This window comes from Lactuca serriola, chromosome 1 (assembly GCF_051521515.1).
Source record: "Lactuca serriola cultivar US96UC23 chromosome 1, Lser_US96UC23_V15, whole genome shotgun sequence".
Classification (NCBI taxonomy): domain Eukaryota; kingdom Viridiplantae; phylum Streptophyta; class Magnoliopsida; order Asterales; family Asteraceae; genus Lactuca; species Lactuca serriola.
Window position 1 is genome coordinate 39,976,099 of NC_136408.1, and position 15,151 is coordinate 39,991,249.

A 15,151-nucleotide genomic window follows, 5' to 3' on the forward strand; every position below is an offset into this window, starting at 1 on the left:
ATGATGACATTTGTTGAACATGAGATTTGAGAATATTGAAATAGTTTTATGTTTTTTGAAAAATGAAAAATTGTTTAATTTTTACGTCGTCACAAGTTGGTAACTTGGTATCAGAGCCTTGGTTTAAGGGATTCGGATGCACCTTCGGGCGCATCTGAACTCAAACTGCGAATTTGAGGAAAATTTTCAGAAAAGAAACAATTTTTCTAAAAGAGTAAAAGATTTTTAGAAAGGCAGAACGGAGTAGTGTGCATGCTAGAGTAGGCTACGTATTCATATCTAGGACTAGAGTGGCCTGATTGTGATGCCTTAGCCTAGGAGATTACTACTACTAGGAGATACTTCAGGAGTGAGTAGGTAGCGGTAAGGAGCTTACGAGAGGTCTACTGGAAGGTAGCCTATGCCTAGCAAGAGATAGAGTACTTGTGATTTGGGATCCTAGGAGGAGGACTTGGGGCGAATGTTGATGCGGTGTGGAAAGTAGTATAGGGCCCGTACTACTGGAAGCACCGGATCAGTGAGCAGTCCAAGTAAGAATCCTTAGGATACTAAGGAACAAGTAGGGTTGAGTTGTCGAGTGTGAGTATACTCGAGAAAGTCTCTGATATTTTTATGTTGTATTTCAGAGACATCATGTTTGTGACACGCCACAGACCAGAGACCAGCGGTGTGAGTGACGAGGAGCTTCATCAGATGATCCACGATGAAGTGGTTGCGGCTATCCATGCAAAGATACCGGAGATGTTTGGGTCTATCAAGACCACTTTTATTGAGATGTTTGACAAGAGATACGCAGCGGTTACTGAGGCTGCGACTGCTGCAGCGACTGTATCTGTGGCTGCTGCTAAACCTCAGGGGGGGTGACTCGTTGCTGTTCCGGGAGTTTAGCAACACGAAGCCACCAGAGTTTGATGGGACGCAGGATTCGACTGCTTCAATTTCTAAGTGTCGTCGTTTCAATATTAATGAAGTTGAAATCATTAAATCATGGGCACAACAGATTTAATGAAAGCGCTGCAACATCTTTGAATACACTTTCATCACTGACAAACTTGGATCTTAGCTACAACCCTTTTTTAGGACCATTTCCAGCTCAAGGTACATGCTATATATGACTATAAAGTACTATTATAATCTAGCATGTGTCCTTGTACACATTGAATAATTAAGGCTTCCTACTTACAACTTACAAGGAAGTGAAAAGTCTAATGAGCCTATGTGCATAATATGTGTTTTATGTTTTTCTTTTGTATATGACAGAATTAGCTCATCTCACTAACTTGGAGAAGTTGGATTTAAGTTTCACCCAGCTCAATGGCACACCAGATATCCAAGGTAAATGAAGAATTGGCTTCCCCTAGCCCTAACCCTGATAAAGTTCTTAAACACCAATTAATCCTAAATTCTTCCATAATTAAAATTATGTAAGAGTATAAGATCACCATCGTTTCGGTAGCATTTCATTTTTTTTCTACAGCTTGTAAGATGTTATCGAGATTGAAAAGGTTGGAGAGTATAAATCTCTCCAATAACAATTTCAACAAAAGCATCGTATCATGCCTAAGAGCCCTCCCATCCCTCAAGATTCTTGATCTTTCACATTCTTTTCCATTGGAAAGCTCATTTCCCATCCAAGGCATGTTAATTTTTAAATGATTCATGATCATCAAACATACTAAATTACTAAAGTTCATCGTCACAATTATTTATTAAACCACATTCTTTCTCTTTGACAGGGTTGTGTGAGCTGAAGAACCTCCATGAGTTGGATCTTAGCAACAACATGCTCCATGGAACTCTGCCTGAGTGTTTGAAAAATCTATCATTTGTTAAGTTGTTTCATATTTCTTCAAATCAATTCACATGGAAACTTGTGCCATCACTCATTGCTAATCTCACATCTCTCGAGTACATTGATTTTAGTCATAACACATTTGAAGGTTCATTCTCATTCAGCTCGTTATCCAATCACCCAAAGCTTGAGGTAATTTGCTTTTTAAGCAACAATGACAAATTTGAAGTGGAAACAGAAGAGCCTATAGGCTGGATTCCATTGTTCCAGTTGAAAGTTGTAATGCTATCTAGTTGCAATATGAATAGGCATAAAGGGCGTGTTCTTCCAGGTTTTTTACTACACCAGCACAAGTTACAAGAAGTAGACATGTCTCACAACCACCTGGAGGGAAAATTTCCAAATTGGCTTATTGAAAATAATACAAATCTTGAAGTTCTTAATCTAAGGAACAACTCCTTTACCGATATGCTGCTGCATAGGAATGCTAATATGATGGAACTGGATATGTCTGGAAATCAAATGATAGGTACTATTCCCGATGATATGCAAAAATTCTTTTCCTACATCCAACATTTGAATTTGTCCAAGAATTCTTTAAGTTGTACTATCCCATCTTCACTTGGTAATTTGAGGGATTTAAGAGTACTGGATTTATCTAATAATGAATTATTTGGAGAAGTATCAAAGGGATTGTTTACAAATATGTCTAGTTTGATGATCTTAAATCTATCAAACAACAAATTGTATGGCAATGTACTTTCATGAAACTTAAGTTCGGGTTACATCCGAGAGCTCCACTTGGATAGCAACTGTTTCATAGGTAAAATTGCAAATGAGCCCAGAAAATATAATAAGCTGATGATTTTAGATATTAGCAACAACTTTTTTACAGGTATGATCCCTGGATGGATAAGCAACACAAGTAAGTTGTCTGAACTTGTGGTGAGAAATAACAGCTTGGAAGGCAGGTTTCCTTGTGGACCAACTTTATTTACTTTTCTTGATATCTCACAAAATTCTTTTTCTGGTCCAATCGCATCTTGCTTGAACTTGCAATATGTGAGGCATCTCCATTTGGGTTCCAACAGATTCACTGGATGGATACCCAGTTTCTTTCGTAATTTGACTAATGTTCTAACTTTAGACATCAGTAACAATGACTTTTCTGGAAGGATTCCTAAATTCCTTGGCAAACTATCCAATTTAAGGATTCTTCTTATGAGAAAAAATAAGTTTGATGGTTCTATTCCGAAACACTTGTGCCAATTATATATATAATGTAAGTTTGATGGATTTATCTGACAACTCCCTTTCTGGTTCAATACCTAACTGCCTAAAAAATATTACTGGGCCAAGTTACCTTGCATTCCTTAAAAGAACTATATCATGGTATCTCATGTCTTCCTCTTACGATTATAAGAGTGTTCTACATAGATGGCAGCCTGCCCATGTCAATAACCAAGGGTTTGAAACACAAGACGAAGTTGAGTTTACAACAAAAAGGCTTTTTCTCAGCTACATGGGTAACATCCTTGATTACATGGCCGGATTGGATTTATCCTGTAACAAGCTAACCGGTGAAATTTCACAACAACTCGGATTCTTAATTCATCTTCGTGCTTTAAACCTATGTTACAATCAGCTCACTGGACCCATTCCACTGAGCTTCTCAAATCTTGCAAACATAAAGAGCTTGGACCTTTCTTCAAATGGATTGACCGACAAAGTTCCATCACAACTTATTCAGCTTACCTCTCTATCTACTTTCAATGTTTCTCACAACAATCTCTCAAGCAGAGTCCCAAATATGAAAGCACAGTTTGGTACTTTCATGGAGGCAAACTATGAAGGGAATACACTTCTTTGTGGACCTCCACTGGAGAAGAAATGCACAACTACTAATTCACAGGTGACCAATCCATCGGATGGAGAAGAAGACAATGAGAAACACATTAACCTAACCCTATATATATATATATATATATATATATATATATATATATATATATATATATATATATATATATCAGGGCCGGCTCAACGAGTTTGGGGGCTCTAAGCAAACCAAAAATTTGGGGCCCTTTGACATTTATAATACTTATTGTTAAAAAAACCCTGCTCCTTTATCCGGGCTTGGGAGCTCTAAGCTTCTTCTTGTATTTTTCATTTCCTTTTTGAAGCACCGGATTCGTATTTTCTCTTTGACATGATGATTAATTATTTGATTAATAAGAACTATAAGTATATAAGATATGGATTAAGATTATACCGCCCCTGAGATAATGGATAGCTCAGAAACAATGGAATCTGTCAATCTGGAATCAGTGAACAATGGAGTCAGCCAATCTAGAATCAGTGAACAATGGAATCTTCCAATCTAGAATAAAAAATTAGAAAATTAAAAAGATTAACAAATTTGATCATTCATGCCATTTGGAGAAAGCCAAAAACAATTAAAATATAAATTACATAACTTAATAATAAAACATTGTGTTTTAATCAAAAGAAATTATATAACATTATGTCAAACAAGAATCTCATTCAAATACAAATTATATAACTTAAACTTTTTAGGTAATTGAGTTAACGGTATGTGACACCAAAAATATAAATTCACAACTTTTTATATTTTGTATGCTATATTTCTAATGAAATCAATTATATACATATCTAATTGAAATCTCACATGGAATTCCACATTAATCTGTATCAATAATCAGAACCAAACATTGTTAAATACCATCAAATGTTAATTTATTATGAAAAAACAATCATTCATTAGATTGCAAATAAGGTTATAAGGTTAATTTATTAAGAAAAAAGAATCATTCATATATAGTCTGCCAGAGTGCCAATGTCAAACAGTCAAAATTCTATGATGCAATCAAATGGTCCATGGATTAATAACTTACAATCAAAATTCAAAAATTTGTGGTTGTTTAAACCACTAAACTGTAAATGTAGGGATGCAAGATTTGATGACCATAATCTTTAAAAATGTAAAATCTTTTCTAACCCAATTTGTATCTTGAATCCTTATAGCTATTTATACAATACGGGACGATTCTGTGTAACATTTCATTCAAAAGAAAACGGTTGGAGGAACTGTGACTCTTGTGGGAAGGTGAGTAAAATTCCGAATTTGCCCCTTCGATTTCTTCTTAACTCAATGGTAGTTTTTAATTAGGAAACATGTATTTTTGAATATGCAAACTAATATGTATTCATTTGCATTTTGCAGCTTGTCCATTGTGGATGTATTATGTGATTGTAATGTCCATCACTCCATTGTCAAAACTAAAAAAAACAGTTTAACACTAATTGAGAATTGAGATTTAGAGATAATACCGTTTCTTTGTTTCAGTGAGAGCAGATTAGAATTGAGAAAAATAATGGCAGTCCAGAATTATCCAGATCGCCACTCTCCAGATCATCAACATCAACAGAAACCGAGTTTGCGATAATTAAGATTGAAGAAGCAAGAAGAACCGAGGAGTGAAGAGTGAAGACAACACATCAGCAAATCAGCAATCGCTTGCTTGATTGCTGCCTTGAACGGTTGAACCCTCAACCCTTGAAGGCTTGAATGAGACAATGAGTTGAATCGTAGAATTGATTAGAGAAGCTGAGAACGGTGGAAAAGAATAGAAGTTGAATCGTCGGGTGAGTGGGATGTGTATTGATTCGATCTTGCAGCCTGATTTTTTGGAAACGATAAGCTTGTTGAAATTAAACGGGGCCCCTTACAATTGGGGGCCCTAAGCCCTATCTTAACTCATTACATATAAGGTCGGGCCTGATATATATATATATATATATATATATATATATATATATATATATGTGTGTGTGTGTGTGTGTGTGTGTGTGTGTTCGAGAATGGAGGAAAAAAAGGACTGGGTATGAATCAGATCTTAGGCTAACTAATACGAATGAGCTGAAGTAAATAGGCTGTCGTAGAGCAGTAGACTGAGGTCCATTTTGTAGTGTAGCCCCTACATTCAACCCGGTTCTCTTTAACAGATTAACAATTTAAATTCTATCAATGCTCCATTTATTTATATAAAGTTAGATTTTTCTTATTCACTTTCATATAATTAAATTTTTTTTACCATCTACCTTCAAAACCAAAGCCCCAAATTCAGCAGAATTTTTTTCTCCTATTCTATTTCGATCTTTCTCCCTAAATTCATCTGCTTATCCTTCTAACTATGTCGATCTCAAGTTTATCCGATTTCAGGTGCACATTGCACTTTGTTCTTTGATTTGTGTAAGCATTCAATCAAATATCAATCAATCGCGTTCTTATTTCCCTATGCTGATTTTATGCTAGTATGTTATCCACATACCTTAACATCGATTTCGTGTTGGAAATTTATGTACTTAGTGGATGAATACGATGATGGAAAAAACACAGCCACAACTGTAAATAACAATGCAGAATAAAACTTCGTTTGACTAAACTTTTTCCGTCTTAAATGAACATTTGACGATACTAACAAACAGGGTATTTCCACTTGCAACAAAACAACCCCAATGCAAGTTATATGATCAATATAATCGGTCTAGAAGAATAATTAATCAACTAATACGAGACACCATAATTTTAGCGTGGAAACCTTTCAAGAAATGAGAGTAAAACCACGAGACTACTAGAGTCGCTTCAAATCAACTATCAATATTTGAGCCATACAAATTATTCCCTAGATATAATAGAGGCATATAATAACTATCATATACTTGGAACTAAATCACATCAAGTATATGAAATCAAATAAGCAAAAGCGAAAGGATGAAGATCACAAAAACATTGTTGATTTCCAACAACAAACATAAGCGACAATTACCGAGTCTCTGAAGCTTATCTTGACAATTAAACCGTTGGATTTGAAGGCTTCGATGTTAGAAAGCCGCTGTCCGAATATCAAAGAAAACGGACCGTTGGATCTCCAGAAAATCATTATAGGTATATCTTCAAAAAGCAGGAATGAAAAACTCTCTTTTTGCATCTTACTCTCTCTATTTAGTGGTTGTGAATTTGTGCTTCCTATATAAGCAACAAGTAAAAAATAGTATATGTGAGCTAAATGAGATATGTATTAAAAATAAGTTGGGCTATCTACTCATGGGCTAAAAACCCATAAAAACCTAACATAAAAAAGTGTTGTAAGAGGAATTAGAATACATTGTTAGATCAGCTATTTTAGATTCTATATAAGTATGACATTACTAAGTTGATCATGATAGTCTCCTAGTCATTTGTTTAGGCATTTGTTTGACTTTTACAATGAAAACTTGTAAACAGAAGAGAATTAATTAGTAAATTATAGTAAAAATAGATAATATATTAATAAATTTCAGTAAAAATATAAAATATTCACGGTTAAATGGGATGTGTTTTTGAATTAACCCTAATCAGGTCCAAAACCCTGATGGTCTTTAATTTAGGACATTTTTTTGGTTTTCTGTAGCATTAAGTTATGTTCATGTGAAATGTTCAAGGTATAGAAGACGAAAGCAACACCATATTTCAACTTTTTCCACCATTATTATCGGCTGATTTTGAACTTCTTTTTCCTTCTTTCCTGTTGATCAAAATAGTTGTTAATTATAATGATTATCTTATATCAACATTAGCTCCAATGAGCTTGTTAGCCTCTATCACTTCTGACTTGTAGCCAATTCTTAATCTATGGATGGGCGCTGTGTATTGTGTAGGCGAGGAGAAAGCAAGACTGGAAATGGCCGTATGTTTACTATAATGGAAAATTTTAGACCTTGCCACGTCATCAGCAACAGTATTGACCATGTCATTGGCCCAGCAACAGGTAACAAGATACAAGTTACCCAATTACACAAAAATGAAACCTGAGTGGTTTAACCTCACCAAAAAAAGAGTTTGATATACGTAGATGAATATCAAAATTGATTACTATTCAGTGAGATCTTCCCTAATTTCTATTAATAAATTAGTATAGATATAATTTTCCCTACCTACTCTTAAGACTTATAACCCATGACTTATGACTTATGACTAATGACTAATGACTAATGACTTTCTGACATTAAGACTTGTTCAACAGAAAATAATTAATCTTGTAGCTGAGTTGGACTGTGTCTGCCTAACTCCATCATTAGTGGCTTGTATGCCTCACTATATCTACCCAAATATGTGGTGACTCCAATTATGCATTATTTGCTTCTATAAAAAAATTATTCATTATTTGAGTGTCTCTAAGAAACCATTAATGTTAGTATGTGTATCATAGCTGCTACTAAAATGAAGTGTTGTCCATTGCATAGTTGGTGGATATTGATGATGGTTGTTATTGTGATGTTCCCACCAACTGCAGGGGGTTGCAGAGAAGAGGAGAGAAGGGCACTACTAGACATCAAATTCTCCCTTATTAACACATATGATTTGAAACCAGAAGATATTCTCCCTACTTGGATGGATTATGGCAATACCCTTGTGGGTGAGTGTTGTGATTGGGAGAGGGTCAAATGCAACACAACCACACACCATGTCACACATATTTCTTTGGGCACACTGAATGGAAGATCATATGTAGATAAAAAATTGTGGCCATTAAATGTTTCCCTCTTTCTTCATTTTAAAGAGCTAAGAAGTCTCAATTTGTCGCGTAATTTTCTTGATGGTGGAATTATGAATACAGGTACGCTTATGCTTAATTGTACGTTAAGTATTATCTCGACTTACGTGAAAATGTTTCTTTGAAATTGATATTACATGTTTAATCAACACATATGAGTAAATTTAAATTCAAGAGAACAACATCATCCAATTAATTTTTGGGCTCAAAGAAGCTTAGGGGTTGGGTATTATATTTGTAACGATAAAGAGGCATGAACACATAAGATTTACTTCAGTTTGTTATTATATAGTATTTGTGCCCAAAAGTTAATCCTTTAGTAACTAAAGAACAGGATACTGGTGTTTAAACCTTTTTTATATTGTAGAACTCGAAAGGTTGTTAAGTTTGAAGAAACTGGAGCTACTAGACCTCAGCAGGAATTTTGATATTGACAATGGCATCATTCCATCATTGGGTGCACTCACTTCACTCAAAATTTTGGATCTGAGTTACACTAAATTGGGCGGATACTTCCCTGCTAATGGAAAGTTGTATAGTGTTCCTTCCACGCATTTTAGTTATCATCCAGGATGCAAGTTCAGAAGATGTTCTCATCCCTTTTATATATATTGCAGAATTTGCAGCTTTAGAAAACCTGGAGATGCTGGATCTAACAAACTGCCTCTTTACCGGAACATTCCAAATAGATGGTAGTGAATATTCAATTTTATCTTAAAACCATCACACAAATACAGTCATCTTTTTAATGGTAAATTTGGATCCTAGACACAGGTTTCAAGAGGGTTTCTATATTCAGAAAGTTGAAGATTTTAAATCTTGCATACAATGATTTCAATAACAGCCTTATAGCATCTTTGAGTGCTCTGCCATCACTTAAAGCCCTAGATCTTCAAGGAAATAGGCGATTTCGATCATTTCGAGCTCAAGGTACACACACTTCTATGAGCAAATTTTGCTTTTAGTTTTACCTTGCTACTTATAAAATGGTCTTATAGGATATTTGTGCCATAGCATTATATATACTTAATGTTTTAAATCATACTACTACAAATGCATGACACTTTCTTTGCTTTTATATATATAGTACAGAATTCGCAGCTTTAGAAAATTTGGAGGTGTTGGATCTAACCCGCTGTGAAATTGATACTTTCAAAATACATGGTAATCATCATCATCTATTCATCTTCAACCTTTTATTGAGACATATATATATATATATATATATATATATATATATATATATATATATATATATATATATATATATATATATAAATGTGGCTGGGGTAGAGACAACATAATACAAGTTACTTGGTTATCTCTAGAATTAGTTTTTTCAAAGTGGAATAAAATGCAATCAATCAAGTGACTTCAATGGGTTCTTAGTGAGATGAACCGAAGAGAAAGTTATACTTTCTGCCTTTGTGTTATGATGATTCTTTTGGATATGGTCCAAAAAGTAATATTTTAACCTTTTTTTGGCACTTTTTCAGTCTATCTTAAGTCTTAACCTTGTCCACGGGTCGTCTAAGTAAATTTACTCCATGTTTTTGTCTGAGTTCAAATTGAAGATGGAGGGCAAAATGGCAATTTTCCTATATTTAACAGCTGGGCTATTAATTAAGATGACCGATTGAGTTTGTTAACATTGTTAAAATGAATATAAGTACATATTTATCTGTATTCTAATCTACCCTGACATTAATGTAATATGGCATGCTTCCAATGCTAAATGCAGGTTTTGAAAAGGTTTCTATATTGAGAAAGTTGGAGATTTTATATCTTAGGGACAATAGATTCAGTGACAGCATTATAGCATCCTTAAGTGTTCTTCCATCACTTAAAACACTAGATCTTCAAGCCAATTGGCTATCTCGATCTTTTCCAGCTCAAGGTACACATGCTTACACCAGCAACAATTTGTCCCTTACAAAATTTACCTTGTTTTAGTTTTACCCTGCTACTTAAGATTCTATATAATGATTCTTATAGGATATTTACTTGATAGTGTGAACTTTACAAACTTTGATCTTTATATGTAGGATAAACAGTTTTTGAATTCTATGTACATGTTTGTTTGCGAACTCATATATTAAAATATGTAAATCACATATTATAACATGAAATTCACTACCTAGTGATGATGATGAAGAAACACTAGTGAAAATTTGCATCAGAGTATGTCTAGAAATAGCCTTCATAAGACATGATTTATATTTTTCTTTTGTATGACAGAATTAGCAAATCTTACTAATCTAGAGGAGTTGCATTTAAGTGATACTGGCCTGCATGGCACACCAAATATCCAAGGTAAACGAAGAATTTGATTCTCCTAGCTATAGTAACTTGTGAATAGTTCAAACTTCAAAAGATCATTCTTGTTACAGCTTTTATAAGATTATTCCATAACTACAAATATTATAACAACACATTTTCTCTTAGAATTCTTTTTCTTGTTACAGCTTGTAAGAGCTTATCGAGATTGAAAAGGCTGAAGAGTATAGATTTTTCATATAACAGTTTCAACAAGAGCATCATATCATGCTTAAGTTCCCTCCCATCCCTCAAGATTCTTGATCTTTCACATTCTTTTTCATGGGGAAGTTCCTTTCCTTCAGAAGGCATGTTATCTTAAAGAGTCATAATTGAACAAACTAAAATACTAAATTTCATCTTCATTGTCATTTATTTATTTGCACCCTTTTGCTAATTGTTTTATTGAATTGTTTGACATACTACTCTAGAATTTCGTAATTTGCCTGATCTGGAAGTCCTACTCTTGAGAAAAAATGGTTTTAATGGAACAATACCAATGGAAGGTAATGCTTTTTCATCATTCTTTAGTTTTCAACCATTAATAATAGATGACTTGTAACAAAACAATTTTCAGGATTTTTGTTTAGTAACCACATATATAACCATCTCTTGTTGTCATCTAGCTTTCTCAACTTTCAACCATCTTGAGGTCTTGGATTTGAGTTACAATCATTTTGTTGGGAGCATTCCATCAACAATACACACATTATCATCCCTAAAAGCTGTATCATTCGCATACAATGATCTTAACGGCTCATTAGAGGATCATGGTAAGTTATCTAAATCATGTATGCTTAAGTATTGGAATCATTTAAAAAAAATGTATAAATGCAACGGTGTTATAGTGTGGCTAATAATTAAGTGAGTGAAAGTCATTATACTTTCAAACAGTGAACCCATTTTTTGGCAGGGTTCTGTGGGTTGAAGAACCTTATGGAGTTGGATCTTAGTTACAACAAGCTCAATGGAATTCTGCCTCGATGTTTCAACAGTGTATCATCTCTTAAGATGTTGGATGTATCTTCAAATCAATTCACAGGGATACTTGTGCCATCACTAATTGCTAATCTTACATCTCTCGAGTACATCGATTTTAGTCATAACAAATTTGATGGTTCATTCTCATTCAGCTCTTTCTCCAATCATCCAAAGCTTGAGGTAGTTCGATTTGGAAGCGACAATGACACATTTGAGGTGGAAACTGAAGAGCCTATAGGTTGGATTCCAATGTTCCAGTTGAAATTTCTTGAGCTATCTAATTGCAATATTAACAGGCGTAAAGGACACGTGGTTCCTATGTTTCTACTTCACCAATACAACTTACAGGTAGTAGACATGTCTCACAACTCCTTGAGAGGAGTGTTTCCAAATTGGTTGATTAAAAATAATACGAATTTGGAAGCTCTTAATCTAAGGAACAACTCCTTTGGTGGCATTATTAGTATATCTTCATATAGAAATGCTAATATGCAGGAGTTAGATGTTTCTGGAAATCACATGATAGGTACAATTCCCAACGATATACAAAAGTTTGCTCCCTACATAGTCCGTTTAAATTTGTCTATGAATGCTTTAAGTGGTGCTATCCCGTCTTCAGTTGGTGATTTGAACGAATTATCACTTTTGGATTTATCTGATAATGAATTATCTGGAGAAGTACCAAAGGGATTGTTTACAAACATGTCTAGTTTGATGATCTTAAAACTATCAAACAACAAATTGTATGGCGAGGTACTCTCAGGGAATTTAAGCTTGCTTAACATCAACAGGGTTCACTTAGATAACAACCATTTCACAGGGAAAATTGGCAAGGAAATTCCTGAATATCTTACTGCTCTGGATATTAGCAATAACTTTTTTACAGGTATGATTCCTGGTTGGATAAGCAACATGAGTGACTTGTCTGAACTTCTGATGAGAAATAATAGTTTTGAAGGCCGGTTTCCTTGTGGAACAGCTCAATTCTCATTTCTGGATATCTCACAAAATTCTTTCTCTGGGCCCATCCCATCCTGCTTAAATTTGCAACAAATGGAGCATCTTCATTTGGGTTCCAATAGATTCACCGGATGGATACCTGATCACTTCCGTAATTTGACTAAGGTTTTGACTTTGGACATAGGCAACAATAACTTGTCAGGCATGATTCCTGAATTTCTTGGCGAACTATCCACTTTAAGGATTCTTCTTTTGAGAAAAAATAACTTTAGTGGGTTTATTCCGAAGCAGTTGTGCCAATTAAGTAATGTGAGTTTGATAGATTTATCCAGTAACTCTCTTTCTGGTTCAATACCCAGCTGCCTACAAAACATTACTGGCCCAAGTGACCTTGCTTTCATAGAAACAAGCGTATCATTGTATCACATGTTTTCTTCATATGATTATGTGAGTGCTATACGGAGGTCGTATAATATCTACTTTCATATAGAAGAGTTAGAAACACAAGATGAAGTTGAGTTCACAACAAAAAAGCTCTTTCTCCACTACAAGGGTGACATCCTTGATTACATGACAGGATTGGATCTATCTAGTAACAAACTTACAGGTGAAATTCCACAAGAACTTGGGTTGTTGAGCCAGATTCGTGCTTTGAACCTGTCTCACAATCAGCTGACTGGGCCCATTCCAGTGAACTTCTCAAATCTTGCAAAGATAGAGAGCTTGGACCTTTCTTCAAATGGTTTGACTGGAAAAGTTCCATCCGAACTGATTAAGCTGACATCTCTATCTACTTTCAATGTTTCTCATAACAATCTATCAGGCAGACTCCCAGAAATGAAAGCACAGTTTGGTACCTTCACAGAGGCAAGCTATGAAGGGAATCCACTTCTTTGTGGACTGCCTTTGGAGAAGAAATGCTCTACTGATTCACAGGTGACCGATTCACCAGCTGAAGAAGACAATGAGAAATGGTATGCTATCAATATGACATGGTTTTATGTAAGTTCTGGTTCTACATGTGGTGTGTTGTTATTGGGATTCGTTGCCCTTCTTTACACCAATCCTTACTGGCGTAGAAGGTGGCTACACTGGGTTGAAGATTGCATGTTTACATTTTATTACTTCCTTTATGATTTAGTAAGAAAGCCTACTCTATGATCTTCCAAGCTTATGACCTCATTAAGAATGCATGATAGAATAAATGCAAAGTTGTTTTTGTATGTATTCGTATTTGTCTGTTTTTATATAAGTATGACGATGTATTGAAGGCTAGTCATGTTAAGTGTGTTTCCCCATCTCATTTATGCAAAAGAATTTCACTAATTAATGGTTCGTTGCAAAGTTGACGCATTTACAAAACTTACATTGATTTATGGTATTTCTTAAATTTAGTAAACTTACATTGATCTATGGCACCAAAATGACTTAGATTACTTTGCTTGTCATGTATTTTATGATAAGTAATCACCATTGGTTGAGTCAACATGTGCAGCCAACTCCTCATTTCACTAACAAAACTAATGATCCATTAAACATGATGTCAAAACAATGGCGTTTTTATGGCTTAAGAATAGATCAAAATGGGGTAGGGGTTTGATATGGAGTTTATGGGTTGATAACCCAATGTATCACACCATTTAATCTCTTTCTCTTTCTCCTAAGCTGAATTGGTCAACAAAAAAAAAAAAGAATTGAACATGAGCTGCTCTGCTTCAAAGCTGAAATGGTCAACAACACCTTCTTTCCTACAAGATTGACCCAACGTGATTAAAATCTTTAGTATTTCTATATAATGTAGTTAGAGTGTGGTTTCAATGTATAATTTTAACTATGTAATTTTAATTATATTTTGTTATTTGCTATTTCGATAACTAAAAGCAGAATTAAACAAAAATAACTAATTCATAGATCAATAGATAGATTGAAATAATGATAAGTGATATTTGAACAATTAAAATTTTAAAAGTTGTATATGCGTGTGAATGAAATGCATTGATATATAAGATAAGGACGTTGGGTACAAGCGTATGGGTTGACATGTCAAATAAAAGTCCGACCCTGTTGTGCTTTTATGAAAATTTTATAAGAATAATTTACTGAAATGATACATGTGATTTACAAAAACTTAGTGTGCAAAATATAAGATAAGGATCAAACCTGAATATTTTGCAAACCATGGGACCATTTCAGTAATTTGTTAAAAGTGGGAATGAATTAACGCACTGCCTAATAATAATAGTACCACAAACAATGCGGAATGTACACTTTCCAGCACTTGCTGTGGTCAATTAACAACGGAGATTAGAGAAGCATTTTCATTTACAGAACCACTACAAAATTCATAAAATTCGAACCGGCTTACATCGATTATTTGAGAAGATTCATTCTAACAATTCTCATGAATCAACAAATACACGGTGGTTAAATATAATTCAAAAGAATTTAAAAGTACAAAGATATTTTATGCAAATTGAAACTTCAA

The 15,151-nt window shown here is 34.3% G+C and overlaps 1 long non-coding RNA gene and 2 pseudogenes across 2 annotated transcripts; all 3 read left to right on the forward strand.

Annotated features, from left to right (window-relative positions):
* The first annotated feature begins 970 nt into the window (after positions 1-970).
* Positions 971-1,694, forward strand: LOC145068110 (uncharacterized). The gene is made up of 3 exons (XR_013688930.1): positions 971-1,098; positions 1,261-1,335; positions 1,478-1,694. It is a non-coding gene; the product is annotated as an uncharacterized LOC145068110 (long non-coding RNA).
* A 23-nt stretch (positions 1,695-1,717) lies between these two features.
* Positions 1,718-3,758, forward strand: LOC145054001 (cuscuta receptor 1-like; annotated as a pseudogene).
* Positions 3,759-8,002: 4,244 nt separating this feature from the next.
* On the forward strand, positions 8,003-13,997 carry LOC145084522 (cuscuta receptor 1-like; annotated as a pseudogene). The gene is made up of 10 exons (XR_013698970.1): positions 8,003-8,472; positions 8,777-8,947; positions 9,027-9,101; positions 9,184-9,339; positions 9,502-9,573; positions 10,151-10,306; positions 10,648-10,722; positions 10,875-11,231; positions 11,352-11,498; positions 11,639-13,997. The product of XR_013698970.1 is annotated as a cuscuta receptor 1-like (transcript).
* The last annotated feature ends 1,154 nt before the right edge of the window (positions 13,998-15,151 follow it).